At 37.1% G+C, this 9,329-nt stretch overlaps 1 pseudogene; it reads left to right on the forward strand.

Annotated features, from left to right (window-relative positions):
* The window catches only part of LOC110025582, an 8,301-nt pseudogene extending 3,835 nt beyond the window's left edge, over positions 1 to 4,466 (forward strand).
* The last annotated feature ends 4,863 nt before the right edge of the window (positions 4,467 to 9,329 follow it).

Below are 9,329 nucleotides of genomic sequence, written 5' to 3' on the forward strand. Positions count from 1 at the left end.
TATATATATATGTATATGTATATATATATATAGGATTCTGCTGCACATTTTATAATTATGAGTAGCAATGGCTTCTAAGACTTTATGATTTTGAGTAGCAAAGAATAAATATGTATGATTCTTAAAACCCTTAGCTACATAATTAACAGATATTTCAAATTGTGATGCTCCTAGCCTGAAGATTATCCCTTTGTTTTAATCCCTCAATTCAGACCATCTAACAGTATGGAGAAAGCTTGATAGAAAACATTAAAAGTACACATATTAATCTCAATCCATTTCAGCAAGTCAACAAAACAGGCTTTTTTTTTTTTTTTTATCTTTTGAAATATAATATCAGCCATCCATTCCACTGATTTTTTTTTTGACACGAAGAGGAGGGGGGCAAATTCTTTATAGTGTTGTAGTAAGTGAAGTTTAAGGTAGCCTTCTAGGAGATTCCATTCCCTCTTCTCCATCATTGAATTAGTATGGCATTGTTGGGTTAAATAATTTAAAGCAGCATGACCCTAAATCCTGAATAGTAGCTACTCATCCATCTTCTTTAAAGAGATTACAAAGCCATTACACATAAAAAACAACAACAAACATCTTATTTTAATGACAACACATTTTAGATCCTTCCAAAAAATGGGATATCTTTAGTAAGGGATGCAGATCTAACTAGTTGGAAAGATAATTATTAATTGCGAGCCTAATTAGCTGAAATTTAAAGCCAAAAGAGCAAAGTATACTTGTCAGTTAATCTTTAACTTCTATTCTACCTATACTGTGAGATGGATAACCGAATAATTCATAGGAAAGTGGCCCTATTTAATTGCTACACTATTGCACAGCATATTGAGTATATTGATAGAAGAGAAAACATAAATCTCTGATTTATGAATGGTGACAAGCAGTCCCAAATAATTAGCCAAGTAAGGGAGATTACTAGTTAGCGCTTGGACAATAATTTCATTAACCTAACCAACCACCAGATGTCATCTTTATGTATGACTAGGGTGATGAAAATCTGGTTATTGTTTTATTCTGATGACAAAAGAAGGCATCTGTGAACTTTAGTATTGATGCTTGTCGGAAGGTCCGCGGCGGTAGAGTAATGAATTTTTGTCTTAGCGTTGCCTGAAAACCCCACACATACTTAGGTAATTAAAAAAAGGTAGGAAGAGTCACCTCAACTTTTTATCTTAAAAACTCTATAAAGGAGAAGAAGCCACGGGCCTAGTCCAATTTAAAAAATGCACTATAAATATTGAGTATACAGATCCACTCTTCTTTTGCATTATAGAAGATGCTATTACAAAGTTGATCATTGTAAATTTGCAATATAGTTCATCGATAATAACTATAATATGACAGTAATGAATGTAGTTCTTAGTGATTGAAGGTTGCAAAGGCTGCAGTCGATTGTTATAGAGGCAGAAGATCGTTGTGAATGTTGTAGACGGCTATAGCACCAACTTTTTATATATGCCATAATTAAAAGCCATGGTAGTGCTTTGCAGTGTGGGCCATGAACGAATGCTTCAGGAGCTTTAGTTTGCTACAAAGGCTGTAGTATAAAGCTACTGAAGCTATGGGCCATGTAGACCTTAGTTGGTCACATTGGTAGTAGTGGTAAGCTGTGATGACGTCTCTAGACTGTAGAGGCCGGAGTCGAGAGCTACACGAGTTGTGGACCACGTAGGTAGTGGTTGGTGATATGGGTTGTAGTGGTGAATTGCGATGACGTTTGTAGGTTGCAGTAGCCAGAGTCGGAAGTTGCACGAGCTGTGAGCCACGTACGACGTAGTTGGTCACGTAGTCTGCAATGGTGAGCTGTGATAACGTTCGTTGGCCTCAGAGACAATAATTGGGAGTTGCATGAGATGTGGATCTTGTGGGTTGTAGTTGGTCACGTAGGTTGAGCTGTAATGATGTCTTAAGATTGCAGTCGCCGAAGTCAGGAGCTGTATGAGTTGTGGACCATGTAGGTCATAGTGATGAGTTGTGATAACGTCCATTAGCCGCAGAGATAATAGTTGGGAGTTGCATGAGATGTGGATCATGCGAGTTGTAGTTGGTCACATAGTGGTGAGCTGTGATGATGTCTTAAGATTGTAGTGGCCGGATTCGGGAGCTATATGATTCGTGGACCATGTAGGTCGTAGTAATGATTTGTGAGGTTGTCTGTAGGCTGCAAGGGTCGGAGTCGGGAGGGAACCGCACGAACTGTAGACCACGTAGGCCACATTTGGTCACGTAGATCGTTAGTTTGTCTCGTAGGCTGTAGTGGTGAGCTGTGATGACAACTGTTGGTCGTAGATATCAAAGTCTGGAGCTACACGGGCTATGAACCACATATGTCGTAGTTGGTCATATAGATCGTAGTAGTAAGTTGTGATGACATGCATAGGTCACAGGAGCGGGAGTTAAGAGCTATATGAGTCGTGGACCATGTAAGTTGTAGTGATGAGTTGTGATGATGTCCATAAGCCGAAGGGGTCGGAGTCTGGAGGCGCACGAACTGTGGACAACGTAGGCCGCAGTTTGTCACGTAGATCATTAGTTGATCATGTAGGCCGTAGTGATGAGCTGTGATGACAACCGTCGGTCGTAAAGATCAAACTGCACGAGCTATAGAACACATATGTCGTAGTTGGTTATGTAGATCGTAGTAGTAAGTTGTGACAACATCCATAGGCCACAAGAGCCAGAGTTGGGAGCTGCACGAGTTGAGGATCACTCAAACTGTAGTTGGTCTCGTAGGCTGTAGTAGTAAGTTGTGATTATGTTCATCGATTGCAGAGGTCGGAGCCGGGAGTTGCATGTGTTGTGGACCATATTTGTCATAGTTGTTTACAAAGGCCATAGTAGTCACTTACGATGACGTCCATAAGCCACAAGTGCCAAAGTTGCGAGTTTTATGAGTCTACAAAAAGTCTCAGTCTTGCAGTCCATTGTTACACAATTCTTGAGAGATGTTGCAACATATGTGAGTTGTATTGTTCTGCAGGATGCATCATTACTCTGCAATGTGCATCGGGATTCCTCAACGCATGTGATTCTGCAAGGGATTTTATTGCAACGAGTTAGGGGTGCCCGACGGTGGTAAATGGTGGCTAGTGGGTAGTGGTCGACAGTGTACAACGACTGCAGGAGTGGTAGGTATTCGTGGATTTGCGGTGTCAAAACGACGTTGGACTTCAGCTCTTCTTCCAAGCTTTAGGATTCTTCAGGCTCGAGGTCTCCCCCCTTTGAACAGGGAACAGGCGGGTAGGGTTCTATTCATATAGTTTGCGGAGAGATTTCTCTGCAAATAAGGAATTCAGACTACTCCATCAAATGACCCTGGAGAGATTCCCTCAATCAGACAACATCAATGAACATTTGAGTGCTTTAATGATTTTTGAATTGAGTAATCTTGAGCTCGTGGATTACTCTCGTCGAAATGCTTGACTTGTCTATAAAATTGTTAGATCTAAAATACGTTTGACCATCTAATTATGCAGTGAAATCTTACAGAAGCAATTTAATGGCTTGATATGTTCTTTGATTTAACTCGGATCTGACCAATTTTTTGTGTCGTTGGGTCCGTCTTGTTGAGCCAGTGAGTTTGATTGCAAGTTTGCTGAAGTCGAAGTTCTGGATAAATTTTAATCGAAGTTTGAACTTTTTTTGCTAAAATTTTCCTTGAAATTCATGTTGTGCCTCGAGCTTTATAGCAGATGATGGAAATTTGTTGGTGGCATATCAGGTATAGACAATTGTAGAAAGTTGAGCCATTAAAGGACTTAAAATAGAGCTTCGATTTCTCCATTGATGATGATAGAGAAAGGCACATAGATAATGCTGGTAGAACCCATTTGCCAGACTGAAGGAGATACCCTTTTTGAGAAATCTATGCAGAATGGAACATCTATTTGCATTGTCAAACTTTTTTATTAAGGTAAATCCTAGCACAAAATATCTTATCCGAATTCCATGAATTGAAATTATTATTGTGCTTATAGGCAAATAAGCAAATAAGGGCGCGATTTAATCTGCCTTTTCTCTTTTGTTGTTCAAAGCATCTTGTGATGAATAATGAGAGTCAAAACTTGCTTGAATCTATAGCCTAAAGATTTTTGCAACGAGCTTATAAGAAGACTACATAGTATTACCGGTTCTAATCATTGTTTTAATTATGGCTGAAGAATGGATGATCGTGAAGTAAATATTACTTAGCACTTTCATGCACGCTTCTTCCAGGTTTACCCAGCATTTTGAACAGAGAAACATGCTGCTGGTCTTACGCACAGCATCGTACATGGTGAGATTTTATGCTTGACAGATGGTTTGCGCTGGGCTCCCTATGGCTCTTGCAGCTCTTCTGATCGCTCTGTTTGAGTTAGTTCTCTCAAAGGTTCTAATAATATTCTTAACCTTGATGCCACGTTTTATATTTATTCTTGCGGGGGAAGAAAAATCTTCTGAGATAAACAAAGTTTCTGATTTTTATTTCTATGATTTCGGGTTGAATCTACGTTAAGATTGACTTAGAATATATATATTTTGGCTTAAATTTATTCTCATGATGCCAATTTTTTTCTTACTTTTATTTATGGCCAATGTGCCGAATCCAGACTTCGTAACGGCTATGATTGTAATATTCAAAAACAAACATTTGCTTAATCCTTTAAAAAAAATTTTTTCCAGTATTTTTCATTTTTCAAACGGTGTTTGCGCCATCTTTTTAAGATTTCTAGCTTGTTTATGTTATCTTTTTTAATATGTGGTTCATGAGAACATATTTGCGTCGTAATTTCGAATTATTTCTAAGTTTAAAGGCTAATGGATAAAGCCAAATTTTCTGCTGCGTTGTCAATTTCAAACTATAATAGTGCCAATAAATTTTTCTGGAAGAAAGGTTAAATTCGAGAAGCACAGTCATCAGTTATCACTTTTTATTATTTTCTTAAAAGCATATCAAAAATGTCGTGGGTCAGGAGGAGTGCGTTTTTGTCACCTCCCAAAAGAGCCATTGTGGGTGGTGAGCAGCCCAAAACTTAAATACTACTTTTTGGCCCTACACCTAGCTGATGTGGGACTATTTGTCCGTGACAGGCCTATTTGTCCGTGACTGTCTCCTCCACTCAATCACGTGACGCCCTCGTCACGGATTGGCTTCACCGATATGGTCCCCCCGGATCATGGAGAGTCCACACACCTGGCAAGCAGTAATCTGCTCTGATACCACTTGTCACCTCCCCAAAGAGCCCTTATGGGTGGTGAGCAGCCCAAGACTTAAATATTGTTTTTCGGTCCTACACCTAGTTGATGTGGGACTATTTGTCCGTGACAGTTTGCTGGGAGTCATTTAAATATATAGAGCCAGATAAATACTGGTAATTGATTTATTCGATGATTTTTGAAGGTCATCTTTGTATTAGACAACAAAAGTATGGGTAAAATAATTATCTAAATAAATATATCCCAACTTAAGATTGATATATACTATATCGTTTTATTTTGATTCTTCGCCAATCATATTGGTTTGTAATCTACAGGATACAATACAATACGAGATATGATAAGCCAGAAACAAATATTATAATTTAAAGATTGCTTACTTAAAACATCATATAATGATTTTTTAGTATTTTAAGTAAAAATAATATATAATCAATACAGTGGTTGATGAGAGTCTTCTTATTATAATCAATGTCCATCTTAATGAGAGCATATTGATTGATGATGCAAATCTAATTTTAGCTGAAATGATTACAAAATAGAGGACTTTTGCCTTTCTACATATTGCATTACTCGTGAAAGAAGAAGGAAAGAAGTACCAATTCCATTAATTTTGTGAGAATGTTTTTTTAAATCCAGATTCCAAAGTTTAATCTTATTGTAATGCGTGCCATTTCCAATTTTTTTCGGAGAATATCTTTGCCTTATTTAAATTAAAATTTGTTTGTAAAAAAAAAATGAAGTTGTTCTTTTGTAATTTGATGGCAAGAAATAGGTTATAGTTTGATGGTTGAATCCGGATTTGTTCGCGAATGACACACAAGGAGTAGACAGTAAGACATGAGAGAAAGAGAGAGAGATAGAGAGTGAGATTAGAGCACACGATTGAACATTAATCAATTTTGTTAATGAGCCCTTTATCATAAAAGGATTTCCTTATAGAGGAGGGGGGAGTAGTTTGTGAAATTACATGTTTGCCCCTACTGTAATTAGTGCGTTATGAATATTTTGAGTATTTTACATATATGAGCCATCGGCTTGGCTACTTTTAACTCAGCTGAAATTAGTGGACAATGGCTTGAGAAGATATGCTCATTCGATTGTGTTGAAATGAGGTTGGCAAACGACCTTTGTTGGTCTTTATGTTGGTAAGATTTGACTTGATCGAAATGGCGTTGTGGTCGATTATTCTTGTTTGGCTGTCGCTTATTGATCTTTGAGTGAGGGGCTCTTATCATTATAATGAGATTAGACTATCATAGATAGTGAATCAACAAAATTTGATAGAAATTTTATTCTTTAACGAGGGGGTTTTTCCGAGATGTTCATAGAATATATTATTGTCAATTTTTGGCCATGGTTAAGGAATCTCAAGGCCGTCCATGAGATGGTTGACGATACCAAACCCTTCCCTTGATTTGGGTTGCGTCGGAAGGTAAAAAAATTTACATAAATACCACACAATTCTTATGTATTTATACATCTAACAATTAATGTTTGATTTTTGTACCAGTAACACTTTAGGTCATTGATGTGTGCTAGAAAATTCGAGGCGGTAGAGTATTGGATTATCGTCTTAGCGTTGCGTGAGGATTCAATACACACTCAGATGAAAAAGAATTAAGCTGTGATAACACCAGAAGTTTTTACGTGGAAAACCTGTAAAGGAGAAAACCACGGGGTCTGGCCCAGTTGTAAAAATCCACTATAAGTTGATGATTACAGATGCCCCTTGTCCCACAGGCGGGAAAAAGTTACTAGCTTTCCAAGTTACACCGTCGACTGACAACGTCTAGTCAGCGGTGGTTAACGGAGAGCGGAGATCAACGACGGTAGTCGACGACAATCAATGACGGTCGGCGGTGGTCGACGGAGGTCAGCGGTGGCTAATGACAGTCGATGACGGTCGGCGGTGGTCGGCGGAGATCAACGTCGATCAACGGTGGCCAAAGGTGGTCGACAGAAGTCGACGGTGGTTGTCGATGGTCAGTGGTGGTTGACGGCAATCAACGATGGCGATAATGATTTTGGACTTGAGCTTCTTCTCAAAGCCTCAAGTTTTCTCTTAAGCCTCCTCCCTTCATGTGAGGGGTGAGACTCTATTTATAATGTTTTGGGTCAATCTATGTATAATGTTTTGGGTCGAGAATATGAATCATTTTGATCGGACGGTCCGGAGAGCTTCGCTTGATCAGATGGCGTTTGATGGACAGTTGAGTGCCTTAACGATTTCTGAATTGAGCAATCATGGGCTCGTTGGATTCGTCTTGTCGAGACGCTCGATTCGACTATGAACTCGCTGAATTTGACATTTGTTTGATCTTTCAAATATGTCCGGAAATATTCTAAGAATAATTTAATCACTTGATCTGGGCTTGATTTAACTCAGATTGGACTAACTTTCATATCATTAGGTTCGTCTCATCGAGCCGATCAGTTTGACTATAAGTTTTGTTGAAATCAGAGCTCTGGATGACTTTTTATCCAGATTGAGAATCACTTTCCCAAAATATTATCTTGAGATTTGTGTCGGATAATGAAAATTTATTGGTGGTGTATCAGTCATAATCCATATATATATATATAATATATATATGAAAATTTAGGAGAATTTGGTGGTAAATTCTCCTATGTTGTCATAGCATGTAAGATATATTCATTTCATCTGTGTGTTGTTCTTGCTTGTGAAACACATTTTTTTATTTCCCCATATTCACGTCTTTGGACAGAATTTGGTGGTAAATTCTCCTATGTTGTCATAGCTTGTAAGATATCTTCATTTCATTTATGTGTTGTTCTTGCTTGTGAAACACAGTTTTTTATTTCCCCATATTCACGTCTTTGGACGCCTACTTATAAAAATACTTTCAACATGATTTGTACATCTATTGGGAAGGGTTGGAGCATGTTCGTATCTGACATGAACACATAACTATACATAATAGGTATAACTAAAACCTAATAATACCAAAAAATAAAATTTTATCTTTCTAAATTTGTTAGCTTGCCTAATATACCCTCTGCTTAATAAAATTATTGGTTTCTCTTTTTTTTCTTTTTTTATATATCTACATAAAAACACATGCAATTAACATTTTAATTTATTTATTAGTGTGATTCTGCTTATTTAAAGAAACTGATGGCGATTAATTTTATTTATTTTTGCGATACAAAATATAGGGTTAGTATTAAAATTGTGTTACTCAACTATACAATTTAGTGTTGCTTATCTCTATAATAAGAGAACGTGAACGCCGCCCAACTTGGGAAATAGAGGGTCTGTTTGAGACAGCTACAGCTTATTGAATAATCTGCTGATAAGCTGATTAAAAATAATTTGCTGATAAACTAGGTGCGGTGGCTATTACAAATTTTTTTTTTTTTTGAAAAAGTCAGACCGCTGCCAAAAAGATGCCACCGGTGTGAAAACACTGTTTTCTGCGTTTTGAAAATGCATAAGCTGTCAAAACGCAGTTTATCCAAACATGTCAAATGCGTTTTAAAAATGCATAAGGGCCCAGAGTCACTAGACTTATGTGGAACCTCTTTAATTATTTAATGCTCTCAGAAAACCCAATAGATCAGCTTTTATTTATTTATTTTTTGGCCGATGAGACCTTGGATGTGTGAAGAAATGTCCAAGCGCTGGGCCACTATCTTATCCCCCAATGGATCCACTTTGAATATTATTTATAAGTGTTAGTTAATAATTTCCTTAAAATACCTATAATAAGAAAAAATTTAATTAATTATTTAGAAAAGTTACATAGTACACTCACTTTACAAATAATCTTTTAATTGGATTGTTTCAATGGTGTAGTTTGTACTGTAAAATTGAATCTATAGATTATTGAGCAGGTGTAATCTAATATAATTGAGAGTTGAATTTTAGATGCAGTTATTAGAATGTATACAATTATATATTGTAATAGCATGTTCTCATTAACTAAATGATTCTTGCTTCTACCCCATCATCTTCTATGAGCATAAGATCAGTTGTTGTATTTTCATTCATAACCTAACAGTTTTAGATATTAATTGCCATTTTGTTAACTGAAAAGCACAATTGGTTTTTGTTAGGGGTGGTTGCTCAACATAGGGCATATGAACATCATAAT

This window comes from Phalaenopsis equestris, unplaced genomic scaffold (genome assembly GCF_001263595.1).
Source record: "Phalaenopsis equestris unplaced genomic scaffold, ASM126359v1 Scaffold000304, whole genome shotgun sequence".
Classification (NCBI taxonomy): Eukaryota; Viridiplantae; Streptophyta; class Magnoliopsida; order Asparagales; family Orchidaceae; genus Phalaenopsis; species Phalaenopsis equestris.